The sequence below is a fragment of the Aegilops tauschii genome, chromosome 1 (genome assembly GCF_002575655.3).
Source record: "Aegilops tauschii subsp. strangulata cultivar AL8/78 chromosome 1, Aet v6.0, whole genome shotgun sequence".
NCBI classification, from domain to species: domain Eukaryota; kingdom Viridiplantae; phylum Streptophyta; class Magnoliopsida; order Poales; family Poaceae; genus Aegilops; species Aegilops tauschii.
The window spans coordinates 60,583,570-60,598,305 of NC_053035.3; positions in this window are offsets into that span (position 1 = coordinate 60,583,570).

Here is a 14,736-nt window from a genome sequence, read left to right on the forward strand (position 1 = left end):
AAGTGCATGGAGGACGCGTGGCGGACGTGCAGAACCGAGGGGACGGGTGAGCGACCTCTCCCCACCCCGTGATCGTGGGGTGTGGACGCCTTGAAGACCGCGACCCGGCCCCGCGCAGTAAATGAGCCGCGCCTCCACGCCTCCCTCTTTTTATGGGGAAAGCGCGAGCTGCCTCTTTACCACGATGTGACGCATCCATGCGGAAACCGCCCCACGCATGCCGCCCATGTCACGCGCACCCCTCCACGTCGCGCGTTCAACGCGGGTCGTGGGGAAGCGCGGCGGACGGAAAATTACCGCGGTAAAAACCGCCCCTCCTGCCCGCGCACCGTTTTGGGCCTAGCCCAACAACGTGTCGCGCTTATGTGTGGCCCAGGCCCGGGGGCTCCTGTTGGTGTACAAAAAAAGGGGCGCACCTTTGTACCCCTTTACTTGTGCACGGGCAGTCGGAGCCGCACCCATGGCCGCACCAAGCAGGACAGGGGAGGTGAACCGAGGTAAAACCGAAGCCCAAGACAGCCAAGGCAACGCCCAGGCCAAGAAGCACAATGAGCAGGGAGCCGAAGCACAACGCCTGCCTACATGGTGCCGCATGCATCGCTGGCCAGGGCGTGTGTCGAAGCGAGGAGGAGCGGCGACGGACGGGACGGGCCTCGTTCCCGTCCCCGATAAAGCTAGGGGACACCTCAGCGGCGCATTAAATGCGTATTGTCCCGTAATACGAGCGATAAGCTCACAGTACTGTACGCCTTTCCACCTCCTGTGTGCCACTGTGGCAGCCCCTTTTCGACTATAAAAGGAGGCCCATGGCGTACTGGAGAGGGATTCGACTCTTTTGAACCACGCAGCCACCGTAGCTAGTTCAAGAGCTCAAGAACACTCAATACATCCACCAAAGCAGGACTAGGGTTTTACGCATTCTCGCGGCCCGAACCTGGGTAAACGATCCTTGTGCTGATTGCTAATCCTGCTCTTCTCACAACCCTGCGCCCCGGCAACTGTAGTAGGGATTCTTGTGATTCCATAGGTGTCGTTTCCCACCGACACATATGGAATATGATGCACACTTCATATGAATATGGAGGTCGAAGTGGCTGTACGCAAACACACATTCCCCAAAAAGTAGTCTTCATATTTTCTTACACATGGGTCCCACTTGTCATTGACTATGTTAGTTCTTCCCAAAAATTAGACTTTAGTTCAATTTCTTCCTACTATTGTTGGGCGAAAGATGAGTCAGAATATGATTTCTATATTGATAGACTACATTTACAGTTAAACTAAGAACTAATAAGTAGCTAATAATTTTGGCCACGACCACCGCCACCGCTAGAATGCAGCAACGCGGGCCGCGATGGCTCGGGAATGTGCCCCGGCGGCGGCGGCCTAGGCCACCCATTCTTTCGCGGTGGCTGCGCATGGGCCCAAATCTGCTGCTGCATATGCGCGTCCATCTACGCAGCCTCCTCTAGGGCCATGTTTATCTGGTCCCATAAGGGGTCCGGAGGATCCGCCCGGTTCTTCGCCTCCATGTCATCTTCAAAACTGAAGACGGGGGAGCTCTTGCCACTGCGCCATGGAGCCAGAGAGGTGGATTGGATGCGGACGAGAGGGAATTGTGCAATAATATCGGAGAAGGCATTGGATAAGGGAGAGTGAGGAGGGTGCCAACCTTTTATAGTGCGCCGCGGGTACCATTAAGATGGCAATTGAGGAGGCGCCCGATGACGAGCGGTCAAATGGCACGTCTCTAGTGAGAAATGTTGTGGCGGCTTGCTCCCACACTTCCTAGCTGCTTACACGACTCCTCACGGTCTTCTCACATGCAAGCCAGGAGTTGATGCCGCGTGGCGGCCATCCGACCGACCGTCATGAGAATCCGAGGGAGCGAGCATGGCATTAATGGCTGAGTGCCCATCGTGGGTGGTGTGTGGGAGGTCGGGCTGCTTCAAATCCTACGCACAACGCAAGGAGGAAGAGGCTAAAACTTTCCTCCTACACTGGTGCTCTGGTTAGGAGCGAGCTTCGCACTGGCCCTCCACAACCTCCAAATATAGGGGTTGCAACATAAGTTTTGGCGTCTAGGAGGCATATAACAACTGCTAGAGTGCCATTTCAAGCCAAAATCGACATATTGGCAGTTATTATGGGTATTGGAATCATATGCCGACTTCGGTAAAGCCGCTCTAAGGTGGCGCGGAAACAAGAGCGTTCATCAAAAGAAATGCAAATGTGGGTGCTTCTCCACCGAAAATCACTCATCTTTTTCTTAAAAAGAAGAGATGGCCCTCGATCTCTCCATCGGGTGATGCACAGAGTCATATATTGTTTAGTGACAGTGCCGAACAAATTAACTTACCAAGAAGAAAACATTCATATTATTCTAGAGCAATGCATGCATTTTTTTTTTTGTTTCCGACGTAAAACCAATGAAAGGACCTCCAAAATCCAGACCAAAGACAGCTCAATAAAAGCATAATTAAAAGCGTAGATTAAAGAAAAATAAAAGCATAACAAGAGCATAGAAGAACACACCTTGGTACTTAATTAACAAGGGCTAGACACTAATCGCGTACACATAACATAAGCTCGTAAATGATGCCCACACGTCCTCCACTGCGAAGTTGCTAATCTCAACAACCCAATCCTGTCTGCAATCAGAAAAATGCCTGGATTTCTCGTTGGCCTCCCTTTCTTGACCGCGCAATGCTTTCGGCTGAAAGCTTTTGGCCGCCTCGAGTCGGCTGCACTGGCCTAGCGCTACATGTACACACGCGCTGGCCTACTTACCAAATGTGCTTTGTGAAAAGAACATCGCAAGGAGATCAAAGGCAGATTATTGTGCTGGCTGTACCCAACAATGGTGTCAATATATATGCAGGTCTCGTGTTCTCACACGCACCTCGAGAATAAATAAAAGCCGCTGCCGCCCAGAAGGGCCTGGACAAGGACGCAAGAGCTTGGTGATAGGGAAAACCTAAGCTGAATTAATCAGACCATCGCACTACCGATCACTCCTTTGTTGACTAATCATATATGTACCCCCGCACGGACCCATCGCTCGAAAACAATAGAGAAAGATCGACTAGAAAAGTTTTAGATTTGTACATGTTTGATTAGCTCGTCTCGTTTGAATTGAGGTTTCCTTTTTCTGCGGGGTATTTTTAGTTGTGAGGTCGCTTTACTTTTCTTAATCATGGCGGCTTTCCATGTACACTCGTATGATTGCTCGTTGAATGCATTATTTCTTGACTACATAATTCTCTAAGGGCATCGATAAACATGTCAATGACATCACTAACACGTCTCACCATGTAGGATAACTGTTGAGGTGCAACCAACAGCAGGAAATGAGAATGAACAAAAGTAAATATTTTTGTTGTTTTGAAGTTACATTCACGAGTAACGAAATTTGGTGGCACTGGTCTGAATGGACGGATCCGGTGAAAACATGGGTGAAAATGTGCAACCCCTACAATGACGCCGACATATATGGTTTGTTTCTATGCCTCCACGACGATATTCATAGGTGGATGGATGCAAGGCACCCCTTTGGCATATGGCTCTTCGGCCAGCGGCCTAAGGATCCTGCACTCCTCAATTTCATGGCCTGTCGTCGCAAGTTTTCTGTCAAGCAAGCATTAACCAAGAGCATGTGGGTTGTTCAGATTAGGACCTCCGACGGCCTTATGGCCGTCCACATCTCTGAATTTGCCACCCTATGGGCGAAACCATTAGAGCTAGAAGCTCAATGATAATGAGGTGAACAAGATAACTTGAAAATTAACCTCAGCTGGAGAGTACATGACTTCCTACACGATGCATCACACTATATGAAAAACTTGAAAATGACGACGGTGCAATATTCTTTCGGATGGTTCATTGTGGAAAATAGAGTTTGGACAGCAGATTAGTTACAGAGAAGAGGGTGGCCAAACTCCGACATTGTGCCTGCTAGGTATGAGGGCGTTGAAGATAGAGGCACACCTTGTGTTCCAATGTTGCTTCACGATCCGGATATGAGGTTTGATCAAGGATTGGCTTGGACTGCATTAACTGGACATAGTCGCTTGGGCGGAGGATAACTCGGTTAAGGAATGGTGGGAAAGCAAATCAGAAATGTGAATCATCAAAAAAAAAACTATGGGCATCGTCACGTGGATCATATGGAATGAAAGAAATGTGAAGGTTTTTCAGGGCACGTTCACCATGCCTATATGTATCCTTTCCAAGAAAAAGAATGAGGCGGTCAATTGTGTGATCGCCGGGGCAAAGCATTTTGGATTTTTAGTTTAAAAGAAGAAAATCTAGATTAATTAAGTCTCTCGGTGACTTTCTCCGCTCTTGTTTTGAGTAACAGTACCATTGTCTATGTTGGTTTTTCTGTCGACTCTAAATACAAAAGTAATATGGACGGACCGAAAAACTAACTGCACAATCTTTTATACTCCCTCTAGAGAACAGATGTTTGGCTCTCGGCCTCCATGGAGGCCTTTATTTGAAAACAAATCAAAATTCAAACTTTTTGGTTTCAAAAAAATCTGAAAAAATTTGTAGAACTAAACAAAGATGTTATGTGTATGTGTGTAAAAGTTCAGGATGAAAAACGTTGAAATGCGACCTATACAAAAAAGACAAATTCATGACCTGGGAGGATGAATAGTATCATGTGTTAAAAAGCTCCAGATTTGTCTTTTTTGCACAACCCTGATTTCAATGTATTTTACCCTGAAAATTTACACACATATGTGTTGTGCCTTCATGTATATTTGTGGTTTTTCAGATTTTTTTGAAACCTAGAAAATATGAAATTTGAAAAAATTCGAATTTTTCAAAACCGAGCTAGAGCTCGGCCTCCAAAGACAATATTCGCTCTAGATTGGAATATAAGTCTGCCACAGAAACTTAGGCCATCAATTTAGCTAGTGAAACGCACATAATATGCCACACAAATATATGTTCAAAAACTACATTCAACGACGAACATAATTTTTTATAGCATATTAATAAAATTTTGGGCAATCAAATCGAAGGCTTAAAAATCCCACTTATATTCCCTCGGTGGGAGAAGTTTCTCCATGGTGAGTATTGAATTTCTGCTCCGGCCAATTCATCCAAAAGTATGAACTATGGGAGAGGCCGGACATTACACTCCAACGCCTCCTCTCCCGTCTATGCTCCTTTGGAGTTATGACATGGTCAGCGGGAGTCGGGGCAGACTGTAGTTATTTATTGCGTTTACTACGTTTTGAACCCTGAAACCTTTTAATTATAAGTTGTATGCATCTAACCAGTTCACCTAGCAGTCTGAACTGATGGAGAGAGACACATGTAGGCCGCAGAAAGAAAATAATATTGTGTTGACCAGGTCTTTGAACTTGAGACCTCCTGGCTTATATACCATATTGAATCCATGCTCCAGCCAATTCATTCAAAAGTTCAAACTGTGAGAGAGGGTTGAAGGGAGAATATTTGTAGCACGCAGGAGCGGTGGCACGCAACCCTCTTTTTCTTTTGGCATTCGATTTTCAATCTTTCATATCTTTTGAACTAAAAGTTTAAATTGAGTTTCGTTTGCATATGTGTGTTTCTAGTGATCGATAAGATCTTTCAAATGAGATCCATTTTGAATATGTTTTTGACAAGTTTTTTAAACTTCATTAAGTTTCAACTTCTGCAACTTGGTACGAACAACCAAGAAAATCACAAGTTTCAGAACCTATGACTGACAAGAACGTAAGTTTCAGCAACTAAATTTTAGAACTTGTTGTGCTCTCGTGCAGGATCCAATGACTTTGCAGATCGTGAGTGAGGGGATCCTGGACTAAGGGGTCCTCGGGCGTCCGGCTTATTAGCCATGGGCCGGACTGATGGGCTGTGAAGATACGAAGACCGAAGACTGCACCCGTGTCCGGATGGGACTCTCCTTGGCGTGGAAGGCAAGCTTGGCAACCAAATATGTAGATTCCCTTCTTTGTAACCAATCTTGTGTAACCCTAGATCCTCCCGGTATCTATATAAACCGGAGGACTTAGTCCGGAGAGGATATACACATTACCATAGTCATACAAGCTAGGCCTCTAGGGTTTTAGCCATTACGATCTCGTGGTAGATCAACTCTTGTAATACTCATATTCATCAAGATCAATCAAGTAGGAAGTAGGGTATTACCTCCATAGAGAGGGCGCGAACCTGGGTAAAATATCGTGTCCCCTGTCTCCTGTTACCATCGACCTGAGACGCGCAGTTCGGGACCCCCTACCCGATCCGCCAGTTTTGACACCGACATTGGTGCTTTCATTGAGAGTTCCACTGTGCCATCCCTTAAAGGTTCGATGACCCCTTCAATCATCAGCGACATGTTGTCCAAGGCGAGACCTTCCTCCCTGGATAGATCTTCATGTTCGGCGGCTTCGCACTGCGGGCCAACTCGCTTGGCCATCTAGAGCAGATCGATAGCTACGCCCCTGGCCACCAGGTCAGATGTGGGAGCTTGAACTATGCTGCGGACATCCGTGGAGATTTGATCTTCGCCGGATTCGAGACCGCGGCAACCACTCCTGGTCACCCCGATGAACATGACCTAAATCTGTCATCGGATCGCATCTAGGAGACAGCTCCTGTAACCGCTCTGGCCTTAGATCCGGAGCAGACTACGCCATCCAAGGACGGGAAGCTCAACCCCACCACGGAGGCCACTGATTCCCCGGCGTTGGAGCAGCACATGGACTTAACCTCACACGATATCTGTGTCACCGGAACTCCGGACTCGTCTCTGGTTATAAGTTCCGAACCATGTGAGCCCGCGGACGCCGAACTCGATCGTTTATCGATCTTTGAGTTCAGTGCCGCAGACATCTTCCAACACTCGCCCTTCGGCGATGTGCTAAACTCATTAAAGAACCTGTCCTTGGCGGAGGACTCACAGCCGAATTGTATCCGGTTTGAACTGGAGGCTAATGATGGAGAATCTCGTTTCCCACCCACCGCCCACTTCATAGCCACTGTCGAAGACTTAACCGACATGCTTGATTAAGACTCCGAAGACATCGATAGCATGGACGACGATGCCGATGAGGAGCAGGGCCAAAACCCACCGCTTACCGGACGCTGGACAGCCACTTCTTCGTATGATATATACATGGTGGATACACCTAAAGAAACTAACAACGATGACAAAGAGGATCCAGTTGAGGACAAACCTCCTGAGACACAGCCCAGACACCGGCGCCAGTGGCGCCGCTCTAAGTCACATCGTGCAAAAGACCGCAACACCGGCACCGGAGAAAATAATACTCCGGACGATGCCGAAGACAATGAAGACCCCGTTGGGGCAATCTCCGACAGGATGAACGGGAAGACGGGCACGTTAGCCCTGATGAACAGGCCATACACAAAGACTCGGAGGACAGTAATTATCTTCCGCTCTCCGAGGAAGAGGAGAGCCTCGGCAACGAGGATTTCATCGTGCCTGAGGAACCTCTCGAGCAGGAGCGTTTTAAGCGCCGGCTAATAGCCACCGCAAGGAGCCTGAAAAAGAAGCAGCTGTAGCTTCAAGCTGACCAAGATCTGCTCAATGATAGATGGACCGAAGTCCTGGCCACCGAGGAATATGGCCTTAGTGGCCCAGCCAAAAATTACCCGAAGCGCAAATTGCTACCTCAGTTCATTGACGAGGTGCTGGAGCCCGTACCATCATTTCACAACGCGGCCGTCCAACCGCCACGCGGTCGGGATAAAGCGGCAACTCAAGCCGAACACCAGACCGCCCCACCTCGTCGTAAGGGCAGGAATAAAACAGCTCGGGATTATACATACGACCTTTGGCAGGGCCTGGACAGTAGAGTAGGACATACAAGATCGATCTACGGATCACGAGGACGTGCCTCAACACGCGACGACGGCTACCTATTCGGACGTGACAAACCTAGCCACGCCCGGGCCGAAAACCGCAAACGGACCCCATCGGAGGTACGTCGCAGTGTGGCCCAATATAGAGGCGCCGCACACCCTCTTTGCTTCACAGACGAAGTAATGGAGCACGAGTTCCCAGACGGGTTTAAGCCCATGAATATCGAATCATACGACGGAACAATGGATCCCGCGGTATGGATCAAGGACTTCCTCCTCCACATCCACATGGCCCGCGGCGACGACCTCCATGCCATCAAATACCTGCCATTAAAACTCAAAGGACCAGCTCAATACTGGTTAAACAGTCTGCCGGAAAACTCTATTGGCAGCTGGGAAGACTTGGAAGACGCCTTCCGTGACAACTTCCAAGGAACATATGTCCGGCCACCAGATGCCGATGACTTAAGTCACATTGTCCAGCAGCCTAGAGAGTCAGACAGGAAGCTCTGGACTAGGTTCTTAGTTAAAAAGAACCAAATCGTCGACTGTCCGGACGCGGAAGCCCTAGCGGCCTTCAAACACAGCGTCCGGGACGAGTGGCTTGCCCGCCACCTCGGTCAAGAAAAACCAAAATCCATGTCAGCCCTTACCGCTCTGATGACCCGTTTTGCACGGGAGAAGACAGCTGGCTCGCTCGTAGAAGCAACAACGCCAGCGATCCGGGCACTTCCGAAGTCCGAGACGGCAATGGCAAGCCACGACGCAGCAAACACAAACATCACAATGATAATGAAAGAACGCGCGACACAGCGGTCAACGCCGGATTCAGCGGTCCCAAACCCGGTCAACAGAAAAGCCATTCAAGGCGAACAGAGACGGGCCGTCTAATTTAGACAAGATATTGGATCGACCCTGTCAGATTCATGGCCACCCCAACAAACCAGCTAATCATACCAACAGAAGTGGTTGGGTCTTCAAGCAGGCCGGCAAGCTCAACGCCGAACACAAGGGGAGGAGGCCGCCCGGTGATAGTGACGACGAAGAAACTCACCAACCAAATACCGGGGGTCAGAAGAAATTTCCCCCCGAAGTAAAAACAGTGAACATGGTATACGCGACACACAACTCTATAAGGGAGCAGGAGAAGCACTCCCTCCGGACTGAAGATTACACTGCGACAACTTCAGTCCAAAATGGTCTTATTAAACCGCATACCTTGTTGACCATTAAGCCACCGGTCTTCATTAAAAAGGACCGACCAATTCCGGAGCGGAAATAGCAATTCGGCTTCCGCCGCCCACCTCATATACCTGCGAAATTTGTATTATGCATACATAACTACGCACTTAAGATACCATGGGCATCGGCGGAAACACAATATGGACAAGCCTGCAAGCATTTCTGTAACATTTTTTCTCTAACTTACTCTTTCTTTCTTCATTATCTCTTAAAAACAGGTGACGCAAAGGACAAACATCTAACTGACTCTATCGGAGTTCGGATCCGTACACTCACATAGGGGGCTACTTCCGTCCAGGAACCCCTCGCCGAGGACAGGCGGCGCAGACGTGCGATAGGAGGTCCAAAATAACTTTTTGTAGACCACACTCTTTATTTCGAGCCTGTAATATGCCTTTTTCCTCCGCCTTCGACCCCGGGCATGTCAAATAGCCGGGTGTGTGGTCTTTTTATCTATAAAGTAACCATTGGCATATCACTCAGGTCCCAGAAAACATAATCCGCGTTCATCATTCGTTTCTTTTTCAAATATGAATTTGGCTCCTATGGTTGTTTTGTTGGGGAACGTAGCAATAATTCAAAATTTTCCTACGTGTCACCAAGATCAATCTAGGAGATGCTAGCAACGAGAAAGAGGGAGTGCATCTTCATACCCTTGAAGATCGCTAAGCGGAAGCGTTACAAGAACGCGGTTGATGGAGTCGTACTCGCGGCAATTCAAATCGCGGAAGATCCGATCTAGCGCCGAACGGACGGCGCCTCCGCGTTCAACACACGTACAGCCCGGGGACGTCTCCTCCTTCTTGATCCAGCAAGGGGAGAGGAGAAGTTGAGGGAGAACTCCAGCAGCACGACGGCGTGGTGGCGATGGAGCTCGTGGTTCTCTGGCAGAGCTTCGCTAAGCACTACGGAGGAGGAGGAGGAGGAGAGGGCTGCGCCAGGCAAGGGGTGCGGCTGCCCTCCCACCACCTCACTATATATAGGGGGAAGGGGAGAGGGGGCCGGCCCCTCTAGATGGATCTAGAGGAGGAGGCGGCGGCCAGGGGAAACCCTAGATGGGTTTGGGCGCCCCCACCCCCTAGGAAACTTGCCCCCCAAGCCGGGAGGGGCGGCTGCCCTAGGGGTGGCGCCCCCACCTCTCCTGGTTACGTGAGAGGGGTTGGGAGGGGCGCACAGCCCCTTAGTGGGCTGGTTTGCCCCTTCCCCTTGGCCCATAAGGCCACCCAACGCTTGCCGGGGCCTCCGAAACCCCTTTCGGACATGCTGGCCATAGCATGGTACCCCCGGAACAATTCCGGACTCCAATACCCTTCGTCCAATATACCGATCTTCACCTCCGGACCATTCCGGAGCTCCTCGTCATGTCCGGGATCTCATCCGGGACTCCGAACAACCTTCGGTAACCACATACTATTTCCCATAACAACTCTAGCGTCACCGAACCTTAAGTGTGTAGACCCTACGGGTTCGGGAACCAAGCAGACATGACCGAGACGTTCTCCGGCCAATAACCAACAGCGGGATCTGGATACCCATGTTGGCTCCCACATGTTCCACGATGATCTCATCGGATGAACCACGATGTCAGGGATTTAATCAATCCTGTATACAATTCCCTTTGTCCATCGGTATGTTACTTGCCTGAGATTCGATCGTCGGTATCCCAATACCTCGTTCAATCTCGTTACCGGCAAGTCTCTTTACCCGTTCCGTAACGCATGATCCCGTGGCTAACTCCTTAGTCACATTGAGCTCATTATGATGATGCATTACCGAGTGGGCCCAGAGATACCTCTCCGTCATACGGAGTGACAAATCCCAGTCTCGATTCGTGCCAACCCAACAAACACTTTCAGAGATACCTGTAATGCACCTTTATAGCCACCCAGATACGTTGTGATGTTTGGTACACCCAAAGCATTCCTACGGTATCCGGGAGTTGCACAATCTCATGGTCTAAGGAAATGATACTTGACATTAGAAAAGCTCTTAGCAAACGAACTACACGATCTTGTGCTATGCTTAGGATTGGGTCTTGTCCATCACATCATTCTCCTAATGATGTGATCCCGTTATCAATGACATCCAATGTCCATGGTCAGGAAACCATAACCATCTATTGATCAACGAGCTAGTCAACTAGAGGCTTACTAGGGACATGTTGTGGTCTATGTATTCACACATGTATTACGGTTTCCAGTTAATACAATTATAGCATGAACAATAGACAATTATCATGAACAAGGAAATACAATAATAACCATTTTATTATTGCCTCTAGGGCATATTTCCAACAGTCTCCCACTTGCACTGGAGTCAATAATCTAGTTCACATCACTATGTGATTGTAATGAATCCAACACCCATGGGGTTTGTTCATATATCGCTTGTGAGAGAGATTATTAGTCAACGGGTCTGAACCTTTCAGATCCGTGTGTGCTTTACAAATCTCTATGTCATCTTGTAGATGCAGCTACCACGCGCTACTTGGAGCTATTCCAAATAACTTCTCTACTATACGAATCCAGTTTACTACTCAGAGTCTCCAGATTAGTGTCAAAGTTTGCATCGACGTAACCCTTTACGACGAACTCTTTTACCACCTCCATAATCGAGAAAATTCCTTAGTCCACTAGTTACTAAGGATAAGTTCGACCGCTGTCATGTGATCCATTCCTGGATCACTCTTGTACCCCTTGACTGACTCATGGCAAGGCACACTTCAGGTGCGGTACACAGCATAGCATACTGTAGAGCCTACGTCTAAAGGATAGGGGACGACATTCGTCCTTTCTCTCTCTTCTGCCGTGGTCATGTTTTGAGTCTTACTCAACACTCACACCTTGTAACACAGCCAAGAACTCCTTCTTTGCTGATATATTTTGAACTCCTTCAAAATCTTGTCACGGTATGTATTCATTTGAAAGTACTATTAAGCATTTTTTATCTATCCTTATAGATCTTGATGCTCAATGTTCAAGTAGCTTAATCCAGGTTTTCCATCGAAAAACACTTTTCAAATAACCCTGTATGCTTTCCAGAAATTCTACATCATTTCTGATCAACAATATGTTAACAACATATACTCATCAAAAATTCTATAGTGCTCCCACTCACTTCTTTGGAAATACAAGTTTCTCATAAACTTTGTATAAACCCAAAATATTTGATAATCTCATCAAAGCGTACATTCCAACTCCGAGATGCTTACTCCAGTCCTTAGAAGGATTGCTGGAGCTTTGCATACTTGCTAGCATCTTTCAGGATTGACAAAACCTTCTGGTTGTATCACATACAACCTTTCCTCAAGAAAATCGTCGAGGAAACAATGTTTTGACATCCTATCTGCAAGATTTCATAAATAATGCAGTAACTGCTAATATAATTCCAACAGACTCTTAGCATCGCTACGGGTGAGAAAATCTCATCGTAGTCAACTCCTTGAAGTTGTCGAAAAACATCTTAACGACAAGTCGAGCTTTCTTAATGGTGACACTTACTATCATTGTCCGTCTTCCTTTTAAAATCCATCTGCACCCAACAGCCTTACGACCATCAAGTAGTTCTTCCAAAGTCTATACTTTGCTTTTATACATGGATCCTCTCTCGGATTTTATGGCCTCGAGCCATTCATCGGAATCTGGGCCCACCATCATTTCTCCGTAGCTCGTAGGTTCATTGTTGTCTAGCAACATGACTTCCAAGACAGGATTACGTACCACTCTGAAGTAGTACGCATCCTTGTCGTCCTACGAGGTTTGGTAGTGACTTGATCCGAAGTTTCATGATCACTATCATAAGCTTCCACTTCAATTGGTGTAGGTGCCACAGGAACAACTTCTTGTGCCCTGCTACACACTAGTTGAAGTGACGGTTCAATAACCTCATCAAGTCTCCACCATCCCCCCACTCAATTCTTTCGAGAGAAACTTTTCCTCGAGAAAGGACCCGTTTCTAGAAACAATCTCTTTTGCTTCCAGATCTGAAATAGGAGGTATACCCAACTGTTTTGGGTATTCTATGAAGATGCATTTATCCGTTTTGGGTTCGAGCTTATCAGCCTGAAACTTTTCCACATAAGCGTCGCAGCCCCAAACTTTTAAGAAACGACAGCTTAGGTTTCTCTAAACCATAGTTCATACGGCGTCGTCTCAACGGAATTGTGTGGTGCCCTATTTAAAGTGAATGTGGTTGTCTCTAATGCCTAGCCCATAAACGATAGTGGTAATTCGATAAGAGACATCATGGTATGCACCATATCCAATAGGGTGCAGTTATGATGTTCGGACACACCATCACACTATGGTGTTCCAGGCGGTATTAATTGTGAAACAATTTCCACAATGTCTTAATTGTGTGCCAAACTCGTAACTCAGATATTCATCTCTATGATCATATCACAGACATTTTGTCACGACGATCTTCAACTTCACTCTGAAATTACTTGAACCTTTTAATAATTCAGACTTGTATTTCATCAAGTAAATATACTTAGCATTTACTCAAATCATCTATGAAGTAAGAACATAATGATATCCACTGCGTGCCTCAGCACTCATTGGATTGCACACATCAAAATGTATTACTTCCAACAAGTCGCTTTCTTGTTCCATCTTACTGAAAACAAGGCCTTTCAGTCATCTTGCCCATGTGGTATGATTTGCATGTCTCAAGTGATTCAAAATCAAGTGAGTCCAAACGATCCATCTGTATGAACTTTCTTCATTCATATATACTAATAGACATGGTTCGCATGTCTCAATCTTTTCAAAAACGAGTGAGTCCAAAGATCCATCAACATGGAGCTTCTTCATGCGTTTTATACCAATATGACTCAAGTGGCAGTGCCACAAGTATGTGGTACTATCATTACTATCTTATATCTTTTGGCATGAACATGTGTATCACTACGATCGAGATTCAATAAACCATTCATTTTAGGTGCAAGACCATTGAAGGTATTATTCAAATAGACAGAGTAACCATTATTCTCCTTAAATGAATAACCGTATTGCGATAAACATAATCCAATCATGTCTATGCTCAACGCAAACACCAAAAAACAATTATTTAGGTTTAACACCAATATCGACGGTAGAGGGAGCATGCGATGCTTGATCACATCAACCTTGGAAACACTTCCAACACATATCGTCATCTCACCTTTAGCTAGTCTCCGTTTATTCCGTAGCCTTTTATTTCGAGTTACCAACACTTAGCAACCGAACCGGTATCTAATACCCTGGTGCTACTAGGAGTACTAGTAAGTACACATTAATATAATGTATATCCAATATACTTCTGTCGACCTTGCCTGCCTTCTCATCTACCAAGTATCTAGGGTAGTTCTACTTCAGTGACCGTTCCCCTCATTACAGAAGCACTTAGTCTCGGGTTTTGGTTCAACCTTGGGTTTCTTCACTAGAGCAGCAACTGATTTGCCATTTCATGAAGTATCCCTTCTTTCCCTTGCCCTTCTTGAAACTAGTGGTTTTACTAACCATCAACAATTGATGCTCCTACTTGATTTCTACTTTCGCGGTGTCAAACATCGCGAGTTGCTCAAGGATCATCATGTCTGTCCCTGATATGTTATAGTTCATCACGAAGCTCTAATAGCTTGGTGGCAGTGACTATGGAGAA